Consider the following 16,955-nt stretch of genomic DNA (forward strand, 5'->3'; position numbering starts at 1 on the left):
GAAGGATGATCAGAGATCATTAAGGAGCAACAAAGCTATATTTGATCAAGAAGGATATAATGGTGCAGAATAGAGATCTGCAATCAACAAATTTAGTTGCATCTTATTTAGATCAATTCATTGTTACTCTCTAACCATTGTAGTAGTGATTTCAAAATCTCTTAATAGAGTTGGTTTAGTACCCATTTTGTAAATCCTCTAACAAGGTGATAGTTTAGTTGAATTATTCTAAAGACCTCTAGCAAGGCCACTCTTAACAGGGTGATTAAATCCTCTAATAGGGTCACACCTAATAGTGTGTTTTGTAACCTTTAATAGGGTTGGCTCCTAACAGGGCTCACTTCATAAGAGTGAAAATTGGTAGCTAGTTACTTGGTGGTTTTTCCCATATTGGGTTTCCACATTAAATTCGGTGTCTCTTGTGTACATATCTTTTACTTTTGCATGCATCTTAATATTTATGAATGCTTAAAGAACAATAACAAGTTAATCTATCGAGTTACAACATTTCTGTGAGTGTTTACCGAGTATCAGTAGTAACTAGTTATTTAAGACATCTAAGGGATCTAGATTTTTTTTTGTGGTAACTGATTCACTGCTCCCCGCCCCCCTTAGTTACTTCATCTATAATTCCAACATTTTTCTCTATGTAGCTCAAGCTTTATAGTAGCTCGATGCAATGTTGACTAACCAAATCTGCCCAATAATTGACTAAGTGTTTTTGCACTAATTAACAATACTAAGATTTCCTTTAGGGTTGACATTTCAATATATCAATGACAATATGAATATGAGAGAAAAATCTATTAAATTTAGATAAAAATATATATTTTTCATAATTCTTGGAAAGGAAACAAAGTTTTTTATTAACTTCAAAAAAAGTACAATTAAGTCGTGGCTAGTTGTAGTATCTACTCAAAATTTGCATAGATTATTCATTTGTGTGATATGTCCTAATTTGTACATATATGTTAGCTTTATTCTTCTATATGATGAGAGATATCTTTTTTGGGGTCCCCATACCTCTTCTTATAGAAATTGAAGAGGTGCAACAAAACCTTCAGACCTTTTCAAATTATTTTTTAACTAAAACTAATTGCAACTAGACATGAAATTTACATATTTAAAACAAAGACTTTCATAACCACTTATGCAAGAAGGCCACAAAAAATGTCCAACATGTCATTAAGGTAGGCATGATCATGCAAATACTCTTCTTGCTTCGCTAGTATCAGCTTGATCTCAATCTTGTTTTCCTATAACTCAAGCTCATGGTAGTCACTCGCATGAATGGCATAGTTCTTTCTGATATCTCATGTAGCTACATACATGTTGATAATATCAAATAGGTCCTCTTCCTTAGGAGAAATATTCAGTACTGTAACTAGCTTGGGTTCATGGCTTGCTAGATATTCTTGTACTAGCAAACCCATTTTTTGCACTTGCAATCCAATATTTTGCAACTTTGAAGAATTTAGTAGAGAGTGTGCATTGCATTGAATTTTTTTTAAAAAATCAACCTATGATGAGGTCTTAATAAAAAATTAACATTTAATAACCCATTAATTTAAAAATATTGTCAACCACATTCCACACATGTTTGGCTTGCATATGTACAATATTTATCTTTTCCAATTAAAAATTGTGAATTTTTCTTTGTACTTTCCAAGATATCCTGACAATGGTCATTTTTTCTTTTTGCACGCTTATTTGGCTACCCCATCTAAAATTGTGATGGCCATTAATGCAATGAAAAACTCTTTTCTCCATTTCAAGGCACACTATAGACTCATCTTTCAATCTAGAAACAAAATCACTATTTCATACAACACCTTCATTATGCACTTCAAAACCTCAAAAATTTCCATTTTATAGACTCTTGACAACACCCCATGTGAATTTTTGAGAATTCTCTATTTCACAAGCCTTATTATGTTCCTCATGCAAAGTCATGACTTCACACTGCCCATATGAAACTCCTCCCAAAATAGAAAAATCACATTTTTGGACAATGTATTGTTTGTACCTTGCAATATGGAAACTTTTTACCATTTTGTACCACCCTTCATAACATGCTTGCAAAAACCCAATTTTCACTATTTCACAGACCTCTTACACTTGTCTCTACTAAGTGGAAAAAATCAAATCTTAATATCAAATTTTGCATAAATTTGAGGGCTCCACCACCTAGACTTATGGAAAACATATTTTAGCATTGACTAAGTGGCACCCTAGTTTTGATCCTTCTACATAACTTTATTGCCTAGCCCTACTTTAGGTAAGGTTACCTAGGCTCCCTCTAGAGTTTTAGGATGAAAAATTCTTTAGGAATATTTGAAACACCTTTGGTCAATATGTGTCTATTGATATTGTTACTCTCTAATAATCTAGGCTTGTTTATACTAGATTCTATGTAAATGTTGTTGCAAGAAAAACTCTACTTAATTTACCATCGAGTAAGTGGCACCCTAGTTTTGATCCTTCTACATAATTTTATCACCTAGCCCTAGTTTAGATAAGGCTACCTAGGCTCCCTCTAGAGTTCTAGGATGAAAAATTCTTTAGGTATATTTGAAACACCTTTGGCCAATATGTGTCTATTGATATTGTTACTCTCTAATAATCTAGGCTTGTTTATACTAGATTCTATGTCAATGTTGTTGCAAGAAAAACTCTAAACTTTTTCATTCTTAGCACAAAATAGGGGGGAATGTCCCAAAATATTATATGAGAATGCAAGTTTCTAGTACCAAAGATGCCATAATTTTGGACATGTGGTTTCTGATTATAAAATCCCCCAGCCAAAAGACAAAGAGAAAATGGGGTTTCCAATGAAATTTGTCAAGGAAAATGCCTTGGAGGGTGGGTCCTCTTTGATGCCTCCTACAAAAACTTTGGATATGGTGATGGAGGAAATGAATATAACCAAAAATCAAGACAATAGGAAGGAGTGTCATGAGATTATTGAAGATCCCATGAATGGTGAGGTTTTGGTAGGAGATTACCCATTTTAAAGGGATTGAATGATTTACTAAAAACCCAAATAACTCATAGCAACATGTGTTAATGTGGGAGGGGAGTATTTTGGAAGAGGGAGATATCCTTGATACAACAGGTGCTATTCATGCTAAGGGGCAATGTATAGAACATACTAGGAATAACATTTATGTGGAGGGTGATATACTTGAGCCAAATAATTTGTTTTGGGGTGATATTGCTTGGTCTTCCAAACCAAAGGTTGGGGAAATACAATTTTTTTCCTTTGTTACCCAATTATTGGAGATAGCTAATCCAGTTGTGAGTAACCTTATAGAGTGTCTTTCAACACTTGCATCCTCTCTTTGTAGTAATACATGGGCTAGAAATATACTAAAGAAGATAACAAGAGGAAGTAATGAATTAGGTGTGGGTATTGAAGTTAAACACGATCATTCCAATAAAAGCATGATAAAAAAGTAGATGGAAAAGGGAAATTGACCTTGGATACATCTAATAAAGGGAAAAAACAAAGTTCCTTTTCTAGAACATGAGTGGGTTGAATAGCCTTAGAAAAAGTGCGTTCTAAGGTAGACAATCATTACCATAAATCTTGATGTTCTATTAATTTAGGAGGTTAAGATGTCTTCTTCTTCTTTTTCTAGGGTGGCGGAGCATATTTTGCTAGGGGAAAAGTTTTTTATAATGAAGTTGATGGGGCATCGGGGGAAGTGGCAACTCTTTGGAAATCAGGTTTTTCCTTGAGGAATTTTTTAATGTTGAATAGGTACTATATTACCACTTCCCATGTTTGTAATGGTCATACTTGGTGTATATTTAATATTTATGCCCCCAAAATGAGAGAGGGAAGAATAGTTACCTATAATGAAATCTCTCACTTAATGAGTAACAATATGGGGACTCAAATTTATATGCATGGGGGTTTAAACAATCTACTTTCCCCTCTAAAAAATTTGGAGTTATTAATTTATTGCTATCATGTGGGACTTAGATGAATATATTTACAGTAATGACCTTCAAGATGTGGATCTTCAGGGAGCTCCTATTTACTTGGTCAAACAACAAAAAAGGTCAAGATCTCACACAAGTGAAACTAGATAGACTTATAGTCTTTGTGGATTGGAAGAAACTTTTGAATTCCACCATCTCCACCCTTTCTCATATATATAATCACTCTCCCATCATCTTCAATTGTACAGATGGTCAATTTTGTGTCTCCATGCCATTTTTCTATGAAATAATCTAGCAATCTCACCCTAATTTTAAAAGATGTGTCACAAAGTGGTAGAATATTGTTGTTAAAGGCAAAACTATGTATAGATTGTCCAAAAGGTTTGGGAATGTTAAAAGGAATGCTATCAATTGGAGAAAACACTCTTTTGGAAACATCTTTAAAAAGAAAGTTAAAATTAAGGAGAGAATTAAACTTATCTAGCAAGCCATGGCTAATGGAGGTGATTCTATTGACCCTCACAATGAGAAGGAGAAATAGAGGAGAAAATGGAAGGATACTATTTCTAGAGAGAAAGTGTATTGTGTAATTCCCCTCTAACCTTGACCAATTATTAGTAGAGTTTATGGTTGTAACAAGTACATTTAAACTATTTTAAAAATGAGATTACTTTTGGTTTACTATGTCTCTGACTAATGATACTCTATAATTTATCTTGACAAATACTTACATAGGATTAAAAAATATAGAACTATAATATTGTATTTGATTATATGTTTTTTAAAGGACCTTTGAACATTCTTAACACAAAATTATATTTATTTATTTGGAAACCTTTTGAGAGTATCAATGAGGCCTTGTGACTTGATTCAAGAAATGAATTAACTAGATATAACAATTTAATAGTTTATAAATATCTCTAACTCACATCCTTGCAATCCTTTTTGAAGTTTACTTATGATATTTAGATCCTATTTTGTATCATATATTTGATCATGTTCATATATTATGCTTGTGTGATTCCCTAACAATACACATATGAGATTAAACAAATTGTTCAAATTTATACCATGGATTATGCTTTATATGTTGTTGGTGTAGGAGCACCTAAGTACAAAGGAATACTAGGAGACTAAAAGAGGATAGAATTCATATTATAAATTTTATGGTCTTTTAAATATATCATGAGTATATATGAATCATATGTAAGGCTATGTGAAGCCATCTGCATGACATTGTAAATATTGTCTTATTAAGGTCTAAAAACATGAAAGAATGCATAATAAAGTGTAAAATTAATGTAGAATGTCTACTTAGTCCATTTAGGGTGATTCCAATGTCTATGAAAATAATTGTTAACTTTGGAGTCAAATTTTCAAATTTGTCACATTGACATAAAAAGTTGTAATGCAAAAATGCATAAAATGTTGTCAAAAAATACATAATATTGTAAAGGGGAGGATTATTGGTTTAAAAAGTGGTTGGGAATTTATAATCCACCACAAAAATATAGAATAATTGCATGAGTCTTTCCAAATGAATGAATGAGATGAGGAAGATCATTTTGAATCAATTGGTGTCTTCAAAATTTTTTGTTTTCATTGGGGTTAACTATTTTTATGTTTATTCCAAGTTTTTATTGCCTTGTATGACTAGTAAATATTGTAAAAAGTGTATATTGTTTAAATTAGGCTTAATAATATTCCTTTTGGTTTTTTTTTGGAGTGATTATGTGGTGAAATGAATAAGTTATGGGCATTTTGGTGAAAGTGGTTGTTCGTAGATTCGAGAATCCTTGACAATAGTCATAATGTAGGGTTTGGTATGGATAAATTTGGAAGAGTTCTATAATATAAATAGATTAATTGGAAAGACATGTCAATAATATTTCATTACCTTTTTTTTGAGTCATTTTCATTCATATTTGTCAAATTTATGATTCATTTAGAAAAAAACTAGTTTTCTGGATGCATTCAATGGAGTTGTGGACATAGATTTGTGCTTATATAATGATTTATACTTTGGAAGAATTTATGGCTTACATATTATGAAACTATACTTAAAAATAGTTAATTTAAAAATTGGTTTGGGATCATCGAGACTTATCTTGATAAATATATTGGATGCCCTAGGCAGGGTTACAAATTTTATTTTTGGTTTATAACAAAAAATATGGGTCTCGGTACAGAGACCATAACTTTGTAATTATTTTATTGGATTGTGCTTAGATTTGGAATTTTTTTTTAATGAAAAATTTGGAAAAATTAATTTAAAGTGGTTGATAAGAAACTATTGAAAACAAATCTATGAATGCTATATTCAAGAATGAAATCAGACTATGTAAATGGTGAAGCATTAATGAAACATGTTTTATTTTGACTCATGAGATGTCTCTAATTAATGAATTTATTTAATGAATGTTGAAGGGCTAAGAATGGATCCTTTTAATTGGTACTTAATGGTTAGTATAAAAATAAGAATAAAAGGAGTGCTTCACTGGCTATTTCTTATCAGGTAGCCACCAAAAGTAAGAACAAGGTTGATGTTGAAACTAAACCAAAAATGTCAAGTAGAAACAAAGGCAACACTATTAGAGATGAATAGGCAAGCACGAACATTGTAGATGGTACTTAGTTGACCATTCTAGAAGTTTGTTCTCTTAAGAAAAAATAAAAGTGATATCTTGGAATATGTGTGGTCTTGATGGACCACATAACTAGGATGTTTTTAGAAATATGATTAGAGATTGTAGGCCAAATATTGTGTTGATATATAAAACTAAAAGGACTAAGGATAATGTGGAAATTTTGAAAGTTTTTAAAGAATTTCTTTGTTGTTAGGTCCAGTTCTGATGGTGCTTTTGGATGCCTTTTTGTGCTATGGAACACTTCTAAAACTAAAGGAGAATTTTCGTATGAGGTAGATAATATTATCTTTGTCAATTTTACTAATATCAAGGATTGGGATAACTGGACTATAACCAATGTGTATGTTCCAAATTCAAAAAGGGGATTATTTAAATATTGGTATAGAATTAAAGTTATTAATATCTTTGTCTCATGATAGGTGGATTATAATGGGAGATTTTAATACTCCTCTCAGAGAAGATGAGAAATGGGGTGGATCTACTATAATTTGGATAGTAGGTTGGATTTCATTACCTTTATCAATGATATTTCTCTTATCAATATAGATTTACAAGGGGCTACCTTTATTGAAAGGGGGAAGATTGTATAGAGTTGGATCCTACCACTCACCTATCTCTCTTGTGTTAGATCATTTGGACCGTAAGAGGGATTTTCTATTTAGATTTTAAAAATGTGGCTTGGTCATCCAGCTTGACAAAGCAATATACAAGATTGGTGGAATATCAAAATTGATGGTACTACCATGTTTAGAGTTTCTAAGAAGTTGAGAAATGTTAGAAACAAAAGAAATCATTGGAAAAAAATGGATTTTGGAATTTTTTTATGTCTAAATTTTCCATTCTCTTAGATATTAATCTAGTTCAAGATAAAATTTAGCAGTTGAGATATATCATTGAGAGATTCTCCAAAAAAAAAAATATTTTGTTAAAATGTCATGATATCATTTCTAAGAAGGAATTTTTCTATTAAAAAAGGTCCATATATTTATAACTTAAGGAGGCAAATATAAATATTATATTCTTTCATTTTCTGGCTCTCAAGGATCATGTGACTAATAGAATCTCAAGATTGGACATGAATGGTATTATTATTTAGGAATAAGGGGAAATTAATGCATAGGCTAATAGGTTTTTCTTTTAGTTACTTTATGTTGACTCTAATCTTTCACTTGATGATCAAGAGAGGCTTCTTAGAAACATCCCTTCCATTATAAGTAGAGAGTAGAATAAATCTATTTTGGCCATCCTTAAGGTTGAAGAGATTGAGAGGGCCCTCTTTTCCTTTAATGAGATTAAGGCCCCAGGTCCTGATGCTTTCCCAATGTTCTTTTTCCTATACTTTTGGCATATTTAAGATGGTTGTCATCAAAGTGGTTCAAGAATATTTTGGATCCATGAGTATTCTAGAAGAAATTAATGCAACATTCCTTTTTTTTAAAATCTTGAAGGTGGTTGGGGTCAATTATATGGATTTTTTCCTATCACCCTATGCAGTTCCTTTTATAAGATTATCTCCAAAGTGCTCACCCTCAGGCTTCTAGCATTTCTCCTTTCAATAATTTCTTACCAATAATCTAGCTTTTTCCTCATAAGGTAGAATTTTGAATCCATTATTTTAGTCCATGAAGTGATTCTTTCCCTTTAGTCTTTGACTAATAAAGGCTTTATCCTTAAGTTGGATTCATTTGAGGCTTATAATTGAGTGGATTAGAGGATTTTGTCAAAGGTTTTATCTTATTTTGGCTTTAATCATAAAGATTGTAAGCTTGTATCTCAATTGGTATCATCTACTCTCATGGTAGTTACTGTTAATGGTTCCCCTTCTGCCTTTTAAAACCCTAAAGTAGTCTAAGACAGGGTGACCCTTTATTTCATATCCACTAATATTTCCTCCAAAAAAATTATTGGGATTAAGTCTTCGTCTACAAATATCACCTTCTCTCACCAGTAATTTGTAGATGATATTATTCTTGGAGGAGTTTCTTCTATCAAGGAAGCTAAAAACATTAAAGTTGTGCTTAGTTACTACAATAATTCTTCAAGACAATTGATACACTAGGACAAGAGCTCTTTGTGTTTAATTAATAATCCCTTCGATAGGAAAAGGCATATTGCTAACATTTTGGGATGGAATATATTGGACCTCCCAGTGACTTATTTGGGTCTCACACTAGGATCTAAAACTCTTGAGTCTTTTTTGAGAAGATTGATTGATAAATTCAATAAGAAGTTGGTCAGGTTGAAAGGAGTGTTACTTAGCCAAGATGGTAAGATCAAAAATCTTAGGTCTATGCTTCAAAATCTCCCTACTTATGCTCTCATTCTTTTCTTTATTCCCTCTAAATATAGGCCATAGAAAGGATTCAAAAGTGTTTTTATGGTCAAGCAATGAAGAACATAAAAAATTTCCTCTAATTTCATGTGATAAGGTATGCCTTCCTAAGAATAGAGGTGGTTTGGGTATAAGATAAGATCTTTTAATCAATCTTTGTTGGCTAATTAGGTTTGGATAATTTGTATAACAATGGTGAACAAAGAGATATAATGGCTTCTAAGTATCTTTACATAATCCTTCCCTTCAAGATTTCTTGTTTTCCAATTATATTATGAATGGTTGTACCATTTGAAATAGTATTCTAAAGGCTAGAGAGGCTTCTTTGATGGATATTAAATAGAAGCTTGGTAGTGGGAACTTAATCAAATTTTGGGATGACAATTGTCTTCCTATTAGAAACCAGGCTAGTCGTGAGGATTTTGATGTGTGAAGAGAAACATGTGTGGCCAAATTTTAAATCTTTGTAGATAATTATTGGAAATGTTTTTCTTGGGTGACCTTAAATGAGGTCTCTCCCTAGCTTGTGCTCCTAATGAATATTCTTTCTTCTATTTTTATTTTTGATAGGTCAGATGTCCTAGTTTGGGTTTTTATGCCATCAATATCCTTCTCTATGGCCTCACCTTACCATCTCTTTTCTATTTTCCCTAACTCCCCCCTTGTTGGGTAAAGACATGGATGCCTAGTTGTATTCTAAAAGTGAACATGTTTTTCTAGACTATCCTTCAAAATAGAGTCATTACTATTGATCTCTAATCCTTGTTTCCTATTACTTTCAAACACTTAGTCATTCTCTAGGCAGTGTTGGTTAGTCATCATTGTGATTGATCCATCTGGAGAAGGTTGAACTAGATGGACTTGTTTATATTTCACTATATGTCAATCAAGTCAAAGGTTGTCGAGAACCCCAATAGAGACTGAGCTAATATACATGTCAAGTGAAACTTTTGGTGTCCGAGAAATGTACAGATAACTTATGATGAGTGAGTTAGTACATGTTGAGCCTAAAGAAGCTAAGAGATAGCATGAATGTTAGTTATGACTGAGTCTCAGAACATTCAATTGCCAAGTAAACTAGTTTTTGCATATGTGTTTGTAATGGCACAAACATTTATGTAAATCACTTTTACTATCTTCTATATGAAATTTATAGGTTGTAAAGATAGATGAGGAGAAATTACACATTTTTTTAGAAGGCATTAATCTATAGAAAGGTAGATTAATCAATCCAAAAATTTGAAGGGTTAAATGAAAAAAGAATGTATTCTGAATCATTGATTAAGATCTAGAATCTTCCATGATTGTCTCTTTAAGAAGGGATATAACCCTAAATCATTATGGAAGTGAGAGAGTGTGAAGGGATATGAAGGAAGATTGTAAATATGCAAATAAGTTAAGTTTAATAAAAGAGATCACACAAAGCAACCTAGTAGTGAAGAGCATAATAGAGAAAATCAGATAAGAAGACCAGATTGAGACATTGAAGAGAGAAGATTTGTAATCAAATTTGTGAGAGAAAAATGAAGGATCAGGTATCGAAACATTCTAACCAATAAATCTGGGAAAATTTCCTAACAAAGTGGTTTTAATAGACCTTGTTAAATCTCCTAATTGAGTGCTTCATTAATTGTAAGTTTAAATCCTTTAATCAATCTAGATGTAACAATCTTGTAATGCTTTTAATTGAGAAGACCCCTTGCAAAGTAGATCATCATAAGTGATCAAATTATAGCCCTAATAGGAAAACTTTGTTGTTGCAGTAGTAAAGATTTGTGGGTGTCATCCCTACCCCAATTTTACCTTCACCTTGTAGGGTTTATGGGTTACCAAAATATTTGTGTGATGTGTTTTTTATTTTCATGGATATTATTCTTAAATAGTTTTCATTTCATTTTTATAGTTTATGACTATATGGTATGAGATCTATATATGAGATGGATTAGGAGTGAAGTCAGATAATCTATTACTTTGTTCAAGAAGGAAAATTGTTACAGATTCTGATCCACCCCCTCTCTCAGTATCTAGTTTCCCAATAAATTTATGGATAATTTGTGTAAGAAGGGATTGTATCTCCTAGATATGTGTGTCTTTTTTGTGCTAATCAAGAATAGATCAACCATCTTTTCATTCATTATCCTTAAACTAGGGATATTTGGTCTCTTATCTTTGGTGGGATACACCTTCCCTAGATCCTTACTTCTAACCTTCTTGATTTCTTTAGCTAGTGGTCCCCTCATCTCCACCTTTTGAGATATTTCAAATATTTTTGGGCCCTATCTCTTCCCTATATCTTATGGGATATTTGGAAATAACTCAAACCCATAATTTATAAATATGGGTCTTCTTCTCTAAGGTGGCCTTCTTCAAAATAGAAAAATTTATCCTGAAAAATATTAATTTTCTTTTTGGTGGATTCTTCAACCTAGATTTGGTGACTAAGTCTATGCAAACTGCTAATCCTAGTGATAGCAAAAGAAGGGAAAGTAGGTGGATTTTTCCTCTAGATGATTGGTGTAAAGCTAATTTTGAGGGGGAAGATAAGGGAAATCATGAGTTTTTTGGTTGTTGGGGAGTGTAACCATTTTGGTCACTACCTTATTTCTATGGCACTTCCCTAGGGAAAGAAATCCAACCACTATGTAGAGGTGATGGTAGCTCTTCAATTTATTAGAATGGCTAAGGACATGGGTATATCTAATCTTTGGGTGGAGGGAAATATCAAAACCTTCATGGACTATTGATTATAAAATGAAAGAAAAAAAATGCATCCTTAGCACTATGAAGAATTATTTTACATCTCATATCTACCATGAGTCCAACAAGGTTGCTAATGATATGGAAAATGTGGTAGTGAAACTCAATTAAAAGATGAGTTGGCAAGGTAACATGTCTCTCCCTACGGAGGTCTTTTCAACTAAATAATAACATAATAAGTGGAAAAGAGAGCATCATTCTAAGTGATGTCAATGTTACTTCAAGGTACATATTTTATGATTAGGAGGCATAAGATGGAGCTTAAAGATAAACATTGTAATGATATCCCTCTTTACTCACATGTTATGTGGGTAAATTTGATCGCCTTCTTCTTAAATTTGATTCACATCCAATTTAAGCTTGAATACTTCTTCCTCCTTTGCTATCTAGTTGGCTATCTGGTGTATGAGTTTCATATCAAGGATATGGGAGGACAAAAAAGACTCATGGAGCCTTCTAGCTATGAGAAATGATATAGAAGGATGAAGATGTGGGAGATTTTGTAGGCTAGTGATTCTACGCCCTTCATGGAGTGGTTGCATGGGAAAAGCCCTGATGTTATGAAACAGTTTCTCAAGAAATAGAATGAAGGGAATCTCAATGTTAATGGGAGGAGAGTTACTATCATGAAGTATCTTATATCTCAAGTAAAGGGAATCCATATTTTGGAAGGAAATTTTAAAGAGATAGAAATATTTTTGAAGCTATTGTTGAGGAGTTCTCAAAGGATGAGGAGGAGTGTGAGGATCTAATTAAGGATGGTAAGACTAATTACCTGTTGACACAAAAGTCTACACCCCTACTTGAGGTGTGACCCTCAAGTGACCTTGTGTAACATGGAAATAACCTCCAAGTATGGGACTTGCACTTTAAGGTCAAATCTTCAAAGAAGGCCAGCTTCCATACAATCAGGATGCACCTACACTAGTACTTGAGAGGAAAATAGAGAGATAATGCATGTAAAAAAATATTGAAGGGAAAGGGGGTGATGCACCGAGATTGAAATATGGTTACAACTATGCTTATTACTACATAAAACATTGATGAAACACTCCAAAAATAAACTAATCTTGATTCTATTCTATTTCTCAAGGAAACACATGTAGGTGTGGAGTTGATTGTAGTATTGAAAGGAAAGATATTTCACTATGCACCAATAGCTAGCAAACTTAACACGACATATGAATCAACGAAAGAAGAAAAGAAACTTTCACCATAAGGTACATACATGCAATAGACAAAAAAATGGCAAGAGAAGATAACGAATAGAGATTTAATTAATGGGAAGGAAAAGTTGTAGGGTATAATGTTGCTACAAAATACAAGTAGAGAAGAACCCTTAAGAAATAGTTACAAATTGTCTTTATCGATTTTAGGCATAACTCTAATTTAACACTGGAGTTCAAGCTCCAACTAAGATGGAGTTGAGTTGCATAGGAGAGAAATAAATGAGAATCAGAAGAAAATATGATCATGAAGTGTGATTTTTCATGGAAGTGATAGGAAGAGTAGAAAGTGAGTGCACCCACTTGCAAGAGATCAAATCACCAAAAATATGATAGTTTCATGCATTAAAGAGGTGTGGAGTATATTGGGATCATGGAAAACAAGGCCCAAGAAGTCACTAGGCATTGAAGAATTGGCCTTGATGGTGTGTTGTGGGAGAAAAAACTATGGGGAAGGATAACAAGATGTGTTATCTAACCACAACATGCAGGGTTGACCATAAGAGGGAATCTAATTTCCTTGAAAATAAATGATGACAGTCAATGATGGTCTTCCTCTTTAAAATAAACATACCAGATGTAGCAAGAATCTAACCCAATGATAGATTAAGGCATAGTTGTCAATGTAGATATTCTTTATTTCCAGTGGAAGACTAAGATGTAGTGAGGAGATCCCATGGATGTGCCAAATCCAATGACTGTTATGCAATTTTGGTCTTTGGAGCCTCACAAAGTCTCCATAGCATGAAGAAATGCCAAAATGGTGACACATGACATCATGATGTCAAATGACATGCTGATTCAACCACTCATGAAAAGGCATAGACCTAACAAAGATAATACCACATGTCTGAATTCCAGATCATGAAGCCTTGAGAAAGAATTACGGTGTGAGGAAACATCAGAATGGCAATGTATGGAAGCATCTTGCACCTTTAGGAAGATGGGAAGATAGCTTGCAAAAACACAAGAGTCATTGGATATCATCAACATGGGTCAACCCAACCAAGAATAAACCAAACTGCAGCTCAGTCATTGAAGGGGCCAAGCTAACACAAATTTTTTGCCACCAACCTTAGTGGGTTAACCCAAAACAAGAATCCAACCCATTCAAGATTTCTTGGATTGATCAATAGTGATGGGCTAAAATGGGGGGCAAAAATGGCCAACATTCTTGGTAACTTAGGGGGGATGCTTTCCTGCTAAGCATGGATTAGTGGCCTTAAGAAATCCATTGGGCATGAAGTCACCAAAGAATAACCTGATGCCCCACCTACAACTTCACAAAAAAATAATTCTACAACTACCAAAATTACAAAATTTTCTATATCTAGGAGGGAATACCTATTCTTGTGCACTTCTTAGAAGGAAAAAAAAAACCTACTCTACTATGTACAAGTATTTACAAACAAAAAGATCAAACAAAGCCATTAAATAGATTATTGAAATAGCTACCCTTCCTTACAAGTTGATTTCTTATTCCATGTGTAAGGGTAGTTGAAAACATCAACAAGCATAACAAACATGTTGCTGCATGGAACTCCTTCCCAATGCTGAAAACAAATAATCTCTCTACCATTGGGATGCCTTGATCTTGAGAAAAACAAGATTGCTCCTTCTTTTGATCTTCACCCTCATGCTCTAGAATGAGCCTAACCAAGGAAAACTTGTACTATTGTAGAGCTAGATGCCTTATGGGGAATCCTCTTAATGGTTCTTGGTCTAAGGAAATGTCCTTGACCACATTGTTGTGCTATGCAACACTTGAATCCTCTATAGGGGCTAGCTCTGATGGTATGGCTTGCAACACGCTCTCCTCTTGTTGCTACTGAAGAACATGCTCTTCATATATAGGAGATGATGAATCAAGCTCTATGGAAGAGTAGATAGAATCAAACTCATCCAAAAGTTCATCCTCATCATCAATCTCCTCCATCATAGCTACAATAATATGCATAGGTTGAGGGGAAACCTCATACATATCAACATGTTCCTCCTCAAGGATAGAACTATCCTTGGGATCCTCCTTTCCATCCTTCATATCATGAAGGATAGTCTACTGCAAAGAATGATCTTCTTCCTCCTTAGCCATCATTTGTTCCTCAAGAAAAGGAACAACCTTTTCTTTTTCTTCTTCCTTCATAAAAGAGGTAAGTTCTTCAAATAAGAGGATTAGATCCTCTTCCTTCTTCTCAGAAAAAACCTCTTTTTCCTCATTTACAAGTTGTAACTCCTCCCTTTGTGGTTTTTTTTGCTTCATTTCACTCTCCCAAATTCCATGTTTGGGCCATTAGGAGTCCATACAACTAGCTCACCCTCAAAGAGTGAAATGGTAATGGGTATGGAAGACTCATGGGGCCATATTTTTCATGTAGGGAGTGGAGAAGTTGCAACAATAGGCTCTTATAATAAAGGGGGCTTCTTGAAGCTTGGGATGACAAATCTTGGAGAAGGGGCTGCCTCTACTTCTTTGGCCTAAAAATGAATTGATTGGAGCCTCATTTCCTCTTTATTTGTTGTAGAATCTTGCATAGAAAATTTCTCCTTAATGTGTCTCCCTTTCTCCCTCTCTTCTTCTTATTGTAGGAGATAGGCCTAGTATGCCATCTCCTCGTGTTGTTTCTCTATCTCTTGTTGCCTTGCAACCTTATCAAGCCACCTATCATAGGCCAACAATTATTCATTTCACTCATGCAACCATGAGTCTATTCACCTACTCTTTTCCCAAAATTGATAGTCAATCTTCCTTTGGAGCTCCAACATCATATCTTTAAGTTCTTTATATGGGGATGTTGGGATTGGTGGAGTAGGGGTAGGAGGAGAGTACTAATTTTGGGCATATTGGCTATAACCATCTTAAGGCTAAGATTGAAATTGGCAATAGGAGGGCTAAGGAATAACATTGTCATGATATGGGGGGAATAATACTTGTTTCTATGAATTGGGTCCATGGTTAGAACTTCATAAAAGTCACAATTTCATATAAAACTTTGAAAATCACAAAAGATCAAAGATAATCTTTACATACTAGCACTAGGTTTGTTTGAAACTAGTATAAGTGCACTAGAGTCGCTATGGTGTTTGATGGAATGCCTCCAAAGGCTAATGAAACTAAGAATAACACCCAAATTTTCAATGCATGAAGATTATATTGGCTTCTAGTGGACTTATGAAACCAAAATTTGTCCCATCATCTGTGCTAAAAACCATTGACACAAAAGTTTGCACCCCTACTTGAGGTGTGACCCTAAAGTGGCCTTGTGTAACATGAAAATGACCTCCAAGTGTGGGACTTGTGCTCTAAGGGTGAATCTCTGGACAAGGTTCACTTCGTTACAATCAGGATGCACCTACACTACTACTTGAGAGGAAAAGGGAGAGAGAGTGCATGAAATAAAATGCTAAATGAAAAGTGGGGTGATGCACCAAGATTGAAATATGGTTACAACGCTACATATGATTGTAGACAACATCAATGCAACATATAGTAATCTTGATTCTATTTTATTTTTGAAGGAAACACATGCAGGTTTGGAGTTGATTGAAGTGTTGAAAAGAAAGATATTTCACTATGCACAAACTGCTAATAGACTTAACACAATATATGTATCAAGGAAAGAAAAAACAAAAACATTCACCATAAGACACATATATGCACTATACAACAAAATGGTAAGAGAAGGTAAGGAATAGATATTTCATTAATAGGAATGAAAAGTTGTAGGGCATAATGCCACTACAAAACAAAAGCAGAGAACCCTTAAGAAATATTTATAGCTTGCCTTTATTGAGTTCAGGCATAAGTCTAATTTAACTTTGGAGTTTAAACCCCAACCAAGATGGAATTAAGTTTTAGAGGAGATCAATAACTAAGAATCAAAAGATAATTTGATCATGAAGTGTGATTTCCCATGGAAGTGATAGAAAGAGAACAAAGGGAGTGTACCCAGTCACAGGAATCAAATCACCAAAAATGTGATCATTTCATGTGTTAAAGAGGCATGGAGTGCATTGGTACGATGGAAAACAGGGCCCAAGAAATTG

This window comes from Cupressus sempervirens, chromosome 9 (genome assembly GCF_028749045.1).
Source record: "Cupressus sempervirens isolate cs-2001-9-10 chromosome 9, ASM2874904v1, whole genome shotgun sequence".
NCBI lineage: Eukaryota > Viridiplantae > Streptophyta > Pinopsida > Cupressales > Cupressaceae > Cupressus > Cupressus sempervirens.